General features: G+C 43.2%; 1 protein-coding gene across 1 annotated transcript in view; it reads left to right on the top strand.

Annotated features, from left to right (window-relative positions):
• VPS35 (VPS35 retromer complex component) overlaps window positions 1-17,068 on the top strand; it is a gene marked incomplete in the record, with an annotated part of 976,266 nt that overhangs the window by 212,945 nt on the left and 746,253 nt on the right.

Below are 17,068 nucleotides of genomic sequence, written 5' to 3'. Positions count from 1 at the left end.
TTGTTTTTACCCCAGCATAGGCCTTTGGCTATACCTCCTGTTTTGGATGTAGTGGAAGATGTTTTTATAGAGGCTTCTCTTAATCCTGATTCTTTGCCTCCTGCTCCTGTTAAACCGGATAGGTATTACAGGGTGGCTGAAGCTCATAAGTATCTTTTTAAGAGTCCTAGGGCGGACCCAGAAACTGTTAGCCAGGGGCCTAAAGGTGTTAAGGCTTCTGTTGTTAAGAATCCGGTTCCTGCAGACAAAGAGGCCAGGGCCTTGGATAGATGGGGAAAGAAAGTTTATACTTCTTCCACTCTTGCTATGAGGGCTTTGAATTGCCAGGTTCACATGTTGAAATACCAAAACTATCTCCTTTCACAATTGAAGTCTAAGGTTGATGCTTTGGCAGAAGGTATTGATTGTAAAGAGTTGCAAGATTTAGTACATGTTTCTGAACAGGTGGGTAAGCATTCTTTGCAATGTGGTTTTGATGCTGTACAGGCCTCGTCTAGGGTGGCTGCCACTGGGTCAGTTATTCGCAGGCACGCCTGGCTGAGGGATCAAAATTTATCTGAACATGTTAAAACAAGGATTTTAGATGCTCCTTTACAATCTGACGTGTTGTTTGGTCCTCCTGTTGAGGCAGTTTTAAAGAAAATGGAAGACAAGGCTAAGTCTATGCAGACTGTTAAAGATTTTTTGCAGGTCCAGCCTCCAAAGTTTAGTAGAAATTGGCCTACTAAGGGGTGGACGTATCCTTCTTATGATTCCCAGTCTAGGGGTAGATCTAGACGTGGTAGGGGCAGAGCTCAGGGCTCTTTCAGGCCTAGAACAGGGAGTTCTCCTGCACAGTCTTCGGGTGAGGGCAGGGGTCAGTCCTTTCGTAAACAGACCCAATGACCTACCTTTTCAGCTGCCAGAGCCTTCTCGTCTGGTTTACCTTTGGGAGGAAGGCTGGCACTTTTCAAAGAAAATTGGAGTTTAATTACCCAAGACAGATGGGTATTGGATATCATACACCACGGTTACAGGTTTTATTTCCATACCTTGCCTCCTTTCAAAGGCATGCCAGACGTTCCTCCTCAACAAAGAATAGAGGCTCACAAGCAAGTTTCTCTGTTACTCCAAATTGGGGCCATACAGCCGGTCCCTATGCCAGAAGTGGGCCTAGGATTTTATTCTCGCCTGTTCCTAGTACCAAAGAAGGGGAACACGTTGAGACCAATTTTGGATTTATCTACCCTCAACACTTATCTGGACATTCCCAAGTTCAAAATGTTGACGTTACAGCAGCTTTTACCTCTGCTGGGCAAAGATCATTGGATGGTAACTTTGGATCTCAAGGAGGCTTACCTTCATGTTCCTATCAGACTAAGTTGCAGGAAGTATCTGCGTTTCGAGCTGGGACTTCTCACTATCAGTTCTCTGCATTGCCCTTTGGCTTATCTACTGCGCCCAGAGTGTTCACGAAAGTTCTGGCTCCAGTGATAGCTTCCTTCAGGCTAAAAGGAATACAGATCTATCCTTATTTGGACGATTGCCTGATTCTGGCTCAAGGAAGGGAAGAGCTTCTTCATCATTTGGAATATGTGATAGCAGTGCTAAGATGCCTGGGGTATTCTGTGAACGAAATAAAGTCCAGTCTAGTACCCTCTCAGGACATGTGCTTTCTGGGTGTGAGACTGAATACAGCATCCCAGATGGCCTTTTTAACCCCGGACAAACAAAAGAGTTTATCCCTTTACTTCCATCAACTATCTCATCAGTCCGGGCTGACTGCAAGGACAGTCCTTCAAGCCTTAGGGTTCATGGCATCTTGTATTCTGGTGCTTCCCAATGCCAAACTGCATATGAGGAAGCTGCAATGGTATCTCAAAATGTATGGACACAGCACTGCCAGGATCTGGACACTGTCATTCAAATAATACCTTGCATTCAAAAGGAATTTTTGTGGTGGGCTCAGGAATGTCACCTAAACAAGGGACTCTCTGTGACCCGGCCAGAGGCGAGTCAGATTTTAACGACAGATGCCTCAGACAAAGCTTGGGGAGCTCATCTAAATGGAAAGTGGATACAAGACAAGTGGCCTGCCAGACTACAACATCTACATATCAACCTGAAGGAGATGTTAGCAGTCCAGTTTGCATTAATAGCTTTCAAGGATTTACTTCTTCCAGGGCAGGTGTTGATTCTAACAGACAACACAACTGTCATGTGGTACATCAACAAGCAAGGGGGAACGCATTCTTATCCTCTATGCAGGCAAGCAATGATTTTGTGGGAGACTGCTCTCAGTTTACAGCTGGCAATCTTCAGGCAAGGTTTCTGCCAGGAGCACAGAACTCCTTAGCAGATGTGTTGAGCAGACGAATTATGGATCCCCACGAGTGGAAATTGGATCCTCATGTATTTCAGAAATTGACAGTGTCATGGGGAACTCCAGACATAGATCTGTTCGCTTCTCCACTAAACCAACAGCTGCCAAAGTTTTGCACAAAAAGGTTTCATCCCACAGCTTGGTAAGTGGATGCTCTTTCTTTCAATTGGAGCAATCTTCATGTGTATGCCTTTCCACCTCTGCCTCTCCTCCCAAAGGTACTTCTAAAGGTCAGACAGGACAAGCCAAGGATGATTTTAATAGCTCCAGATTGGCCTCGACAGCACTGGTACCCATTACTGAGAAGTCTGGTACGGAAGCCGCCATGGCCTTTGCCTTCGATTCCACACCTGTTGTCACAGGAGGACAGCCATTTGCTCAATGTCAAACTTCACTCTCTTCACCTAACAGCCTGGCATATTCTGTTTTGAACCATAGAGGGTCTCAACTTCCACAACAAGTTTTGAATGTGATTTTGGAAGCTAGAAGGCCTAGTACAAGGAAAGTGTACGCGGATAAATGGAAGAGATTTTTATTTTGGAGTGCAGCAAAAGATTTTGATGTTTCTGAGCCTAATGTGAGTGTGGCTCTTCAATATCTTACTGAGTTACTGGACAAAGGTTTGTCTTTCTCTTCTATTAAGGTTCATGCTGCAGCAATTTCGGCTCACTATGATTGTGACCCACCATTGTTTTCTCATCCTTTGTTCAAGCAATTTCTTAGAGGGGCAAAGAATATAAGACCCCACGAAGAGCTCCTACTCCTGCTTGGGATCTCAATTTTGTGTTGGAGAAACTCACTCTACAACCTTTTGAGCCTGCAGCTACTTCTGAGTTGAAATATTTATCATGGAAGACTGCTTTTTTGTTGGCCATTACCTCTGCAAGAAGGGTTTCTGAATTACAGGCCCTTATGGCGGTTGAGCCTTTTTTGATTTTCCATAAGGATAGGGTATCATTACGTACTAATCCTTCCTTTATGCCTAAGGTGGTTTCTAGTGTGGCTTTAAACCAAACTATTCATTTGCCTACTTTTTATGCAAATCCCCAAAATAAAGGGGAAAAGATTTTGCACACTTTAGATGTACACAAGCAGTTGCGATATTATTTGGACAGAACTAAAGGGTTCAGGCAGTCTCAGCAGTTGTTTGTTTCTTTTGCTTTGAGTTCTCAGGGCAAGCCTGTGTCAAAACAAACTGTTTCTAAGTGGATTGGGTTTTGCATTGCTTTCTGTTATTCCCATCATGGCAAGGAGATTCCAGCTGGGATTAGGCCTCATTCCACTAGGGCTACTGCCACTTCGACAGCTTTTTGAGGGAGTGGCAACCAAGGATATTTTGGAGGCAGCTACTTGGAGTTCAGTGCATACGTTCTCTAGGCATTATCACCTGCCACTTTACTCTAAATCCAGGGCTGGTTTTGCCACTGCTGTTTTGCAGGGCATTTTGGCAGCTCCTGCTTCCTTGTAGTTTAGCCATCCTCCCTTTCCTTTGCTTTGGGATTCTACCCAAGTGTAAGGACTGCAGCAATGTGAGATGAAGAACATAGTACAGTTTTGTACCTACCATAAATGTAGATGTTCGAAGATCCACATTGCTGCAGTCCAATTTACCCTCCCTCCTTCCCCTCTGTAGTTAGAGGTGGTTGTGTGGGTTGGGTTGTACATATAGTGTATATTGTATATTTTGTACATAGGATTGGTGCAAGGGTGGTTGGTTGGTTGTTTGCTGTCTTTTGGTTTTGACCTTTATTGTTAGGGTCTTCTGACATCTGGGGCAAGAAAAGACTGAGGATATGACGTCGGTCATGCGCATTTGTACCCTGACGTCCTGATGTCAGTCAAATGCGCCTTGACCGACGTCAGCCTTATACTTTGATATTCGGGCCGACCGAGGACAGCGGACTACCCAAGTGTAAGGACTGCAGCAATGTGGATCTTCGAACATCTACATTTATGGTAGGTACAAAACTGTACTTTTTTTTGAGTCGGTCAGTGTAGGGCATTTTTTTGAGGCCAGTAATCCTCTTTGTGAGGTACTTCTGTGGCCTTTCCAGCTGCTGCAGATGTCTTGTGAGGTACATTCCAAAAGGGGCATTGTACTCTATAATGGGTCTAATGAGTGTCGAGTAGAGGGGAACAATGACCTCTTTTTTTTTTTTCCTGGGTGAGAACCCTTTTATGATGAGGTGTGCCACATAGAAGGACTTCCTGACTACTGTGGCGATGTGACTATCAAAGGAGAGACTACTGTCCACCTGGGTCCCAAGGTCTCTTATCACGCATTCAGTGTTAAGTAGATTGCTGCCTATTTGGTAGTTCATGGGTACAGAGTTTTTACCAAAGGGGATGACACTACACTTTTTGGCATTGAGCTTGAGGCCATGGCTCTGACACCAGGCATCTGTCTCAGCGAGGCCCTTCTGTAGGATGTCCACATCATTTGGGGACTTGACTATATGGCTCCTAGTTTGCAGTCATCTGCGAACTTCGTTAGCCAGAGGCCTTCTGTGTTAGCCTGTACTTCAGTGAAGTAGATACCAGACAGGAGAGGTCCCAGAACGGAACCCTGTGGTACTTCACTTGTCACTGCTTTGAGGTCAGATTTGGAGTCTGCAACTTTTACAGTGTGGCTTCTGTCAGTGAGCCAGTTGGCAACCCATCTTGTGATGTAGGGATTTATACCTAGTTTAGTGAGTTTAGCTATAATTCCAGAATGGGGGATGGTGTCGAAAGCCATTGCGAGGTCAAGATAAGCTGTGTGAACCATCTTACCCTCATCTACGGCTTTGGTGACTGCCTCAAAGAAGTTGATCAGGTTCAGGAGGTATGATCTGCCTTTCACAAACCCGAACTGGATGGGATCCAGAGTTTGGAGGTTACCAATGTCTTTGTTTATGAGTTCCATGATGATACGTTCCATGGCCTTGCAGACCAGGCTCGTCAGGCTAATAGGTCGATAGTTCCCGGGATCAATGGTGGCTCCCCCTTTGTGGAGTGGGATAACTGTTGCTGTGCGGCATTCAGTGGGCACAAAGTCTGATGCAAGGCTATTGTTGAACATGGTGCTCATGTGGGGAGCCAGTTCATTCTGAAGTTCGTGTATAACGCAGCCTGGGATGTTGTCCGGTCCCATGGATGCTGTGTTTTTGGCTTTAGAGAGTGCAGCTTTTACCTGCATAGTTGTGATTACAGGGACTCTGCGTTCTTCCTGTATAGATATGGGCCCTTTAGGGGGTGAGAGGGGGGTAAAGTTAAAGTTAGCACTGAACCTATCTGCCAGGATGTTAGCAATATCAGTTGGTTCTGTAATTTTCGTACCTTTGTGCTGTAACTCAGAGCAGATCTGGGTGTTGCCATCGAGATTCTTGACATAGCTATAGAATGCTTTGTGGTTGTCCTTGGAATTAGTGGCGATTTTGTTTTCGTAGCTAGCTTTGGAGGATCTTATAAGGGATCTCAGCTTCTTACTGAGGCTGACCAGGGAGCTCCTCCACTCATGGGATTTTACTCTCTTTTGCAACAGTTTCTTCCTTCTGTTGTACAGTTTGTCCATGGCAGGGGACCACCAGATTGGCTTCCTTTTTTTGGAGGATAGCGTCTTGGTTCTGTTTGGGATAGCATGATCCATGCACTCTTGTAAGTGCTTAGAGTGCATTTGTGTAGGATTCAGCAGTTGTAACTGTATTGTCCATCTGCATGGGTGTCATGAAGTTCACCACTTCTGTCTTAAGAAGCATGAAGTTGGCTTTGGAGAAATTTTTTATTGTGGTTTCCTTAATGGGAGGTGGGGGCGAGATGTGGATATCTAAGGTGATTAGCTTATGGTCTGATCGGACCAACGAGGAGTTGACTTTAGGTGTGGAACACCGGTCACTCATATTGGTAATGACTAGGTCTAGGATATTGTTGCCCCTGGTGGGGTGTGGATAAGTTGATCCAGGGCATTGGAGTTTATGAATTCCAGAAAGCGTTGAGCTAAGGAGTTGGTACACGAGTAGTTTTCCCAGTTAATGGTGGGGTAGTTGAAGTCGCCCATTATTAGGGTGTTTGGTTGAACCCTAATATTTTCCAGTACATCAAGAAAAGAGGAGTGGGAATCCTGGGGCATGGTGGGGGATCTGTAGCAAGCTACAATTTGGATTGCAGGTTTGCCCAGAGTTAGCTGCACTTGGATAACCACCTTGGATGCATTGTGCTGAGCAACTAGCCTGGAGGTGTGGATATCCTTAATGAATATGGACACACCTCTCCCTTTGGAGTTTCGGCCCAGGTTATATGGCTGAAAAGTGTGGTATGAGTTATAGCCTGGTAGTGCAGGGTTTCAGTCACTGCACAGATATCGATGTTCTCCGTTTTAAGGAGTGCTTCGAGTGAGTGCATTTTGAGATTTAGACTTCTAGCCTTGAGTAGCATTACCCTCAGTTTTTGCTTGCCTGTTCCTGTTATGGTGGTGAATTTGTTATTTGAACCTTGCCTAAAAAAGGCACTATAGGGGCAGCAAGAGCCTTAGCCAGTATCTGGAATCCCAGGGGCGACAGGTGCAGGCCATCTGTGGCAAAGCATCGTGATCTGTCGACCATGTTATCCCAAGCAGACAGATACTGGATCCCCTTAGAATGACACCAGAAGCTTAGCCAATTGTTGAAGTCAATCATTTTGTCCTTGTACTGTGGTGTCATTCTGGGCAATGGCAGAATGCTACTCAGGGCTAGGGTCATACCTGCCTGGGCTACAAGATCAGAGAGCTCTTCCATGTCTCCCTTCATGTAGTCCAGGGAGGTACGTCTCAGGTCATTCATGCCAACATGGACAATGACAGAGTCATATTTGTACTTGTTCTGGAGTGACCTGAGTGTGTGGGTTATGCGGCAGATCCTGGCACCCGACAGGCAGCTGACAGTAACCTTCTTCTTCTTTAGCCTGGTGAGTGGGACATCAGTGTGCCTGACTATAGAGTCACCTATGACTAGTGTTTTGGGTACGTTGTTTTGCCTTATTGGCTGTGGTTGAGTGGCACACTGATTCTGTGGGCTATGTGTCATTTGGGTTGTGTTGGGGGATGGAGGTTGCTTGCTTTTCTGCTTTGGAGGTCTCTTGCTTAGACAGATTATTATTGACAGCCTCCGCAAATGTTTTTGTGTTACTATGTGTGGATTTTGGTGGTGTAGATTTAGTGAGACTGTGTGATGAATGTGGTGTGGTGCAAATGTTTACCTTCCCCTCATGACTGTCAAGTTCAGTCTTGGTTGGAGAGAGCTTTACCTTCAGTTTGGCTAGATAAGTGCTCCTCTCACAGGTTGTAGTGTTGGGTGGTAGGTGGAGAGGGTTGTCTGTGTACATGAGGCAATTTCTACATTGCCTCAAGATGCCCAGATTCATCAGATAGACAGGAGAGAACACTTGGGAGCCTGACCCTTGGGCAAGCCTGAATAAAAAAAAAAAATATTTTCCTCTAGATAAGTGAGGAAAATGAGTACAAGAGCTGTTTTTCTCTAAGCAAGTGAGAAAAGTAAGTACAAAAACTGTTTTCCTCTAGGTAATGAGGAAGATTGAGTGCTATATTAATTAGCTTATTTAATGCTTACAAGTTCTGAACAAGTGCTGAGCATGAATAAGCAAATTGTAGTGCTAAAACTAAGAATCTTTATCTGCACTAGACAAGGTACAGGACAGAAACAAGTGCAAATGCAGGCTTTCAAATCAGAAAGTTGAGAGAGATGGAAGAGATTGCCCAAATGGCCAATAACTACAATTTCTTGGCCAGAACCACTCCTTATGTGGTAGGCAGGTTACCTAGTGCTTACCACTCCCAATGATAAGCTAGAACTGGCTTCCCTCCAACACAGAATGGCTTGGGGGGGCTCAGAAGCTTACATACAGTCCTGGATACAGCAAATCTGTATCTGGAACACTAGTTACAGGAAAGGTAGGAAACAGCCTTACAGTTATTTTTTTTGTTACAGAAAAGTAGCAAAAACAGTAGTAAAACAATTCACGTACAGTGCAAGCTAGCACACTTGAGTATGTAGCAATATTAGACCAAACACAGTTTAAAAAATGCAATTAAATTAAAAAGGACTAAAAGCAAGTGCAGAAAGAGTTTATTGGGTAGAATGTGGTAAAGAGATGGGACTGGGGGGTGTCCCAGATCAAATCCACAGTGGGGCGGGCAACTGTGAAAGCCACCAAATTTAAACTACAAACCAAAAATAGGGAGGGTAGAAGGGACAAAACAGTTTCAACAGAGATCTAAGCAACAACTAACAGTACAAACTTTAAAACCAAAAAAATATATACTCTGCTCTGTATATTTGCAGATAGTCTGGAAGGCAGTCCCTCAGAACACAGGTTCCAGCAATTAAATGCAGGCTGTTACTAACAGGTCAAATTAAGTGATCCTTGAGTTAGATAGCACACAAGCTGTAAAGACCATTTATACCAACTGAAGACATGGCAGAAAATGGGAGTGGGGGTGGGGAAAACAGTTTCAACAGAGATCTAAGCAACAACTAACAGTACAAACTTTAAAACCAAAAAATATACTCCGCTCTGTATATGTGCAGATCAGTATCTCAGAACAGTGAGACAACAGTTTCAACAGAGATCTAAGCAACAATTAAGCTCTATAACCACAAAAATGTACTCAGCTCTGTATATTTGCAGATAGTCTGGAAGGCAGTCTCTCAGAACACAGGTTCCAGCAATTAAAATCAAAAAGGGACAGTGTGTGCTAAGTGACGAGAGGATGCGAGTGTGCTGTAATGGGAGTATTGAATGAGAGTACTTTCCCTGCATTTCTGACTGTGTTTTGCAAGACAGACTTTTTTTTTTTTTTTTGCAGAAAGACTCTAAGACAAAGGAGATTCTTTTCCTCTCCAAAAGACCACCATGTAGAAGCAAGGGCCTGATGCGCCACCCAAGAAGAAAAAGTATATGAAGAAACTCACAAAAAGTAGCTGTGGGGAATAGATGTCACTACCCTCCTCAGGGGGGGGGGTCTACTTGGGTTCAGGGGTATTGAACCCAGAAGAGTTTTTCACAGCTCCTGACCCAGCTTGTCTGTCTTACTGGAGGCATCTGGCAATGTCCCTCTAGAAGTGTCCATGCTTGTAAATTTGATCAATCACTGCAAATGTTTATCCAACACCCATTTCCTTCTTACTAAGGGAGTGTAGAGCTGTCTCTTGATGTAAGTTAGAAGTTTGGGATGACCATTCTGTGATCTTTGAAGTAGCCACCCCATTGAAGTAAAGGGTCCAGGTTTCTAAGTCTGGGATGACCACCTCTTCAGGATTATTGATTGTTTTCAGAAAGAGGCATTTCAGCCCCTTGGCTTGGCTTAAGCTGACTCAGGAACTTCATGGCCTTTATACAAAGCCTGCAGGTGAAACCAGACCAGCTCTTAGAGTCGGGGATTGCACCTCAAAAGAGGAATGGGGAACCTTTCCCTTCAAGCAAGTGGAAATCCTCAGGTTTAGAAAATTAATACATAGCATGTGCCTCCCCAGGCTATGTCACTCACACAAAAAACACCAGTGGATGTCTCATTTGATACCTTGTGCAGAATAAAGGATTTTGAAGGGAGAGGATAAAGGGGTCTCCGATGCCCAGAAGTGCTGCACAAACCTTCTGAAGTTGGAGGCATCAAAATCTGTTTCTATACCTTCAGTTTTGAGGATATTTTAGGTGCATTGATGGAGCCAGACTCCCATTTCTCTTCCTGTGAAGACGTTGGATTGGTTTTTACAGAGTCCCTGATTTCTACAAGCACATGCACAAGAATCCCAGAGTGGATCCAGCAAAAGTGTCTTTGCCTTGAAAAAGTCTGAGTAGTTCCAGCCTCGAACATACATACCAGTGAACAGTAGAATAGGATCTTGGATTAGACTGCGAATAAAGCTTATATGGTAGCAGTGGCTTTAAGTGCTCTAAACTGTTAAACACACAAGATAAAATATTAAACCAAGTTCCCCAAAGAACTGAAATTGGAGGCATAGGTGGAGGCTGATAATGCTCGGAGGAAACCAGCCCAGGTGATGACCAAATAGGAACACACACCATTTAAATATGACCAAGTATCCAGAGCTGCTGTTGTGGGGTCAGTAATTAGCAGACAGGAGTGGCTTGTGCTGCAATTGTGCAATATTTATTTATCTTTCCTTTACCCCAAAGACCATTCAGTGGGTGCTTTATATCCTTAATTGTACTTTGGAAAATGGATGCCTTAAAACCCACACTCTGTCCTTCATGGCTGTCAACTCCTCTTTGTCAGGTGTCCCCCTTCTGGCTAGGAAAAAAAAAATCATTAAAGAGGGTAGTGGTCTAACCTTTTCTTTGACTTCTGTTTTCTAGTGTGGGGCCGATGAATCCACTGTGGCTGTTATGGAACCCTCGCAACCCCTCTGATGTTGCTCTGCTAGAAGCTGCTATGAAAGATGCCTGACACCTGCTGAGAAGAAAGAACACCATTTTCTTTTGTCTAAAGGGAAAGATGGTGTACTTTGGGTGGTAGTACAAGAGGGGGTAGCATGCACCTACATGGTGGTTTGGACATCTGGTACATCCAAAGCAATTAAGTTGGATAATTCCAAGAAAAAAATCTCAAAACTAAGCCCCCCCCCCCAGTCTTCCACACCAGATTCCTCACGTGCTAACAGGAAAAGGTCACCTTCTTTTTGCAGAGGAAGAATCACTTTTTGGCTTAAGAGGAGGGTTAGATTATGTGACTGCGGTCTCCTTTTCAGTCCCATTTAAGTCAGAACATGAGAAATTCTCTTCTGATTCTACATGTTGAGATTTCTTTTTCCAGCACTACTTTGAAAATGAAAGACTTGTTTTAAAAGGGAAGAAAGAGAGATTTCAAAAACTCTGAAGTATCATGACCTTAATGTTGATTCCTCCAAATGTCTGGCAACCCCACCTTTTTTGGGTGCGGGGGGGTTGGAGGATGCTTCCAATTCTGCATGTTCTCCTCCTGATGCTCAACCTCCTGCTCATAAGAAGCTTGATGGGCTACACAAAGATATCAATATCAGGGTTACACAAGTATGTCTTCAGAAATCCTGTGGCAGGTTATGCATATTTTATCTCTGTGGATTAGGATGAAGCTTCTAAACCCTTAGACTCTTCTAACTCCATTCCTAGTGAAAATGATCCAGGTCTTTTGATAGATGTGGCAGGAAGGTCTACATCTCTTCAATCCTGACCCCTCAGAGCTATAAACTGTCAATCCTATATAGTCTGATACTTCCTTGCTATGTTTACAGACATGCAAAAAATTTCAAACCTGCAAGCTTCCGAGTTCATGTCTTCACTGACTGATAACACTTTCATCAGCATCTCAAGTTACAAAACCTACTTTAAAGCATTCCTGTGATGCCGTTTCTAGGGCTATAGGCATCAAATCTGTAATGCAGTTATGTCTGGCTAAGGCTACAGAGTCTCTCTGAGAAGTTCAGTCCCAGATTCTCAGTGCCTCCCTAGAAAAAATGTCCTTTTTGGTAACTCCTCTACTGAGGTCTTAAAGTGCATAGAAGAAAGGGACAAGTTAATGCAGGGATTAAAACGGCCTTTTTTCCCTGTCACCATTCCTTATTTAGTAGAAACTTCCCTCTAGCCCTTCCCTCCCTTCTTCAGGAAGCCCTATAAACCAGGGCAGCAAAAATTAGGGTAACAACACAAAAAAATGCCATGTGGATACCAGGAAAAAAGGGAAATGCTCCATAGTGGTTCTTAATCAAAGAAGCTTGCATGGCTACTTGGGCATCCTTTCATCCCCTCTCCACCTCTTACTACCCCTCAGAAGCTTGCATGGCTACTTGGGCATCCTTTCATCCCCTCTCCACCTCTTACTACCCATCAGAACAGCAGGCAAATCTGTCATCTGCACCTGTTTGGATGCAAAAATAACCACTGCTTAAATATCAGAAATAATCCAGTGGAATTCAGGAGTAGGAGCTCTGAGAGAATTTAAATAATATTCCCCAAGGTACAAAAACTGGCTAGGCTATGCAGAAATTGTATTTCACAAGAGTTTGTGCATTTAATTGAAAGTTTTAATATGCATCCAATAACTATTTCAGATCACAGTCCAATAGAAATTAAACTAATAATGAAGAATAATGAAATAAAAATAAAACACTGGTGCTTCCCCTCCCATGTGTTAAATAGAAAGGAATTTAAAGAATGGGTAGTGGAAATTATTCATGCATTAAGTAAGATGGCTGTATTTGCTAAATTTCTAGGGAATGGATTAAAATGAAGGTGGAGTTTAAAAGTAGGGTAGAAATAAAACTGAGAGATGTGGTTAAGAAATAAGAAATGTTTAGAGGGACTGACAAAGGTTAAGTGTGTTGCAGAATGTGGTGGATTCACAGAACAAGATGTGCAACTGCAGAATGCTAAAGAGAAAATAAGGGACTACCTTGATAATGTGAATGAGTTTACAAAGATTGCTGTTTTTTGATAACTCCAGCGTGCAAAAGCTTTTAACACAATGTCTCCGGCAACAGAAAGTGGAAAGGGTAGTTTCCAAGCATATGGAGCCTATAACAAGGAAAATAACCACTGAACCTGTAGAGGTATTACAGATATTTTGAAAATATTTTGAAATTCTGTATAAAGCAGAGAAATGTGGAAATTAAGAAAAAGCACAAATGGAAATATTTGTGGAAGAATTACATATGCCAAGGTTAGAGGTAGAAGATTCTCCGCTACTAACAGGATTGGAGGAGAGGAGATAAAAAATCATAATGTGTAAACAATCTACCAGAAAGTCCCCCAGGAATATATGCTATTTTTATGGAAGTTTGGAAGCCAAGAGAGAACAAAGTGATAAAGATCTGGAAACTATTATTAAAATGCATTTTAAAAGGAGAAGCACCAACTTCCTGGAAGAAAGCTGGGATGGCTGTAATACCTAAAGATGGTAAAGACTGATCACATCCAGTTTCGTATAGGCCCATTTCTATTCTAAACCTTGATTTTAAAATATTTATGTCCGTAATGGATAAAATAATGGTAAAGGTGATGCCTTAATTGATGTGCATCAGTGTGGTTTTGTGGAGGCGAGGCAAACATTTGACAACCGTAATAGAGCAGTGATGATCCAGAAGGAAACATAATGTAAGGAAGTACCACTGTTGTTGGTAGGTCTGGATACATAGAAAACATTTGACAGATTAAGCTGAGATTTTGGAGTAGGGCAATGGAAGTATTTGCATTCCCTGGGAAAATAACCAGGTTGATTAGTAGGATATGAGGGATCACAGGTGAAAATTTAAGTAGGGAGGTCCTCTCTGATCATTAACCAGGCAGGGGTTCCTCTTTCCCCTTTGATTGCATTATATTTAGAACCATTGGTAAAGAAAATAAGGGACTTGGAAATTCAAGGATATAATTGATATGGTAGTCGAGAAAAGTTGGCTTTATTTGCAGATGATATTGTTTTGTACCTGATAAAACCAGCAAAGGACATTTTCAGTGTTGAAAACACACTCAGTGTGTTCCACAAGTCTTATTGTGATAGAAAATTAATGAATATCAAACAAAGGCAACAGCTGTAAGTTATCTACCCACACACAAATTAGTACAGCAATACCTATATTTACAGACGCATAATAAAATTAAGTACTTAAGAGTATGGATTAAAAAGGATTCTGTTAAGGCAGTTAGATACATGGGGAAGAAGCTGAACAAAAAGTAATATAAAAGATGAGAATTTGGAAGCTGTGTTTTATGGCTATGGGTAGCACGATACAAGCAGTGTGAAAATGTTTAGTCCCTTTAGTTTTATGCATAGGTCAGGCATATTTTATTTACCAGAGGAGAAGTCATGGATGGCAATTAATAGAGTTGAATGACTTAACAATGACTGTAGAGAAGATTGTGAGTGAGTGCCCATATACCTAGAGAACCAACATCTGAAGTTGTTGGCTAAGGGTGCTGTGGTGGAATCCCCCTGTACCAGGGGCCAGCCATCTGCCAAGAAGGTCAGAAAAGTTATATCTGATCTAGTTGTTGTCCAGCTTCCTCTGGATGTTTCTCTTGAGGCTGGTGAAAGCCTGGAGGACTGTTTCTTCTGCCATGACCTTGTTGGAGGCTGGCATCAATCCAGCTTTTGACATGTCCTTCGAGGCTTTTCAAACATCTGTACCTGATGTTGAGGGGGAATGTCAGCTGATTTCCAAAGTCTTGAGGAGGCTTCCCTCACATCTTTACTCGGGAGGAGTTTCCTACAACCATTATTAAATCTCACCAGGGGTCTCACTGTCCGAGGGTGTCTGGTGCAAACATCCTGCAGAAAAAGAAACAAAAAAAACAAAGCATATTTCCCCTGTTAAAGATCCCCAGTGTGAATCAGGATTTCACTCTGAATTTATTTAATGCTTTGATGACCTTGAAGCCTCCTCGGGGTCTTTGTGCCCGCTCCTCCCTGGTCTTCCATTGCTCTTTAAGAGACCAAGGGAATTGCCCTCTTCAGATGAGAACCAGGACTGTGGGGAGATCTTTGGCTTATTCTTCCCAAATTCCTTCCCCTTTGGACTGTGGTTCTGAAAAGGAAGAGGATTCTGAAAGTCCATATCCTGCCCCGCAGGAGCTCTCCTTTGGGAATACTGTTGCCCACATGATGGATTATTTTAAGTGAGATTGTTCTCAAGTCTCTGAGATTTAAAAAAGGTACGAGCTCCGACAAAGACTCTCCTAAGCCATCCACTGTTCCTCCTGTTTTGGCTGCCTTTCTTGGATACCTTCTCAGCAGTATCTGAAGACCTTGACTCTTAGACCACTGCACCTAAGAAGCCAGATGGATTTTTTAAAGTTCCTGAGGAGATCAGACATCTTTACAAATTCCCTTCTGATTATCCTTTTTGTAATGTCAAGTCTCCTGATAAGCCTTCCAAATCATTGCCCTCTACCAAGCTGTTGCCTTCTGATAAAGGATAGTAGAGCAATGGAAAGGCTGGGCAAAAATATTTGCATGTTTACACTTGGGCCATCATGTAACAGACTTGTATGGCCAGGTATGGTTTGACCCTCCTTTCTCATGTTTCTAAGGTGGTTTCTGACCTTCCTGACCCTGAGGGGGGAAGGCTTTGTCCCTTTCACTGCTGGGCTGTACTTCTCAAGTTGCCCACTGATCAGTCAAATGTAGTTATGATGTAGTTGATGCACGTTACAGGGCTGCTGCCTTTGTTTCGATTTTGAGGCGTTATTCTTGGCTTCTTTTGCAGGCTTTGTCTAATGACATTAAGGCCAAACTTTTAGATAATCCTTTGAATGATCTTTTTGGATCTCCTGCAGTTTAACTTTTCAAGTCTCTCCAGGACAAAAGTAAAGCTTTACAGGAGTTGAAACATATTTTTGTTTCTTCTCTTCCCAAATTTGAGGAATTATCCCTCTGTCTGCTTTTATTCATAGGCAAATCTCCTGAGGGCAAGAAGGGTTCTAGGCATGTGCCTTCTGCTAAGTCTACTTAGAATTCTGCCTCTCAGAAACTCCTTTCCAGGATAAGCCTGGTTCTGTTTGATGGTTTGCTTCCTCCTGCCCTTGGCCAGGTTCCCTTGTCCTTCAGTCTGTCCCTGCTTCTTCCAAATTGGTTATAGATAACTTCAGATGGTTTGTTTGGCTCTATCCATTATCCTTCATGATTTGGAATTCCCTCCTTCTCTCCAAGCTTTCCTCAACCTCTTCAGGAACATATCTCTCATTTTTCCAGAGGTTCTTCATTCTCTCTTGGCTCAGATACTATTCAGACAGTGCCTTCTGCCTGGATGTTTCTGGTCCCATGAAAGGTGGGCACATGAAGACCAGTCCTGGATCTCTCTCCTGGCTGAACGCCTTAGTCAAGATACCTTCCTTTCAGATGTTCTCTGCAAATATTATTTCCTCCTCTTTAGATCTAGAAAGACCAGAAAGTCTGGTGTAAAAGGAGGAATACTTATCCTTAGCCATCCTCTTTTCAGGAAATGTTTACATTTCTCTGGTTTCTTTGCATTTTCAGTTCTGTGCTTTGCCCTTTGGCCTCTCTACTGCCCCAAAGGTGTTCACCAAATGTCTATCTCCCGTTGTTGCTTTTTGCATGGTTCAAGGGGGTTCATATCTCTCCCAGTTTAGAAGATCTGCTTATTAAAGTTCTTTTTCCCCCCAACACTGTGCTGCAGGATCCTAAGGTCACCACTTCCCTGTTAGTCTGGAGTTCACCACACAGCTTTAGAAATCAGTTATGACACATTCCCAGGATCATATTTTCCTCAGCTACAGGTTTCAGATGGCACCAATGCTGGCATCCCCGCCTGCCCCAAGGCTCTGCCTTTTTACAATCACTTCTTTCTCTCTGTCTCATCCAGGGAAGTTCTCATGTTCATGTCTTCCACCATTCCTATGCTGCCTGTTGCCAGGCTCCATATGAGGAAACTTCAGTGGTACCTCATGTCAGTATGCCTCCAACATTGCCACCCCCTGGACTTCTGGTACATTTCCTTCAAAACTCTGACATCAGCAGTGGCTTCATTAACTTTCAATCTGGGGCTTCCTTATCAAGCTCCATTTCCAATTCAGGAGCTCTTTTTCAGATGCCTCAGACAGGGAGTGGAGTGCTTCCTTTGGTTTCTCATCAGAGATTGGATCACAGCAGTATAGCCTTTCATTCCCTCTTTAATCCTGGGCCCCTCAATCTTCCCAGACAAATAAATAAGTGATGCGGTA

Source organism: Protopterus annectens, chromosome 8.part1, assembly GCF_019279795.1.
Source record: "Protopterus annectens isolate FY-2018-M chromosome 8.part1, PAN1.0, whole genome shotgun sequence".
Taxonomy (NCBI): Eukaryota; Metazoa; Chordata; order Ceratodontiformes; family Protopteridae; genus Protopterus; species Protopterus annectens.
The sequence above is the reverse complement of the archived record's forward strand: the minus strand, read 5'-3'. Positions and strand labels throughout refer to the sequence as shown.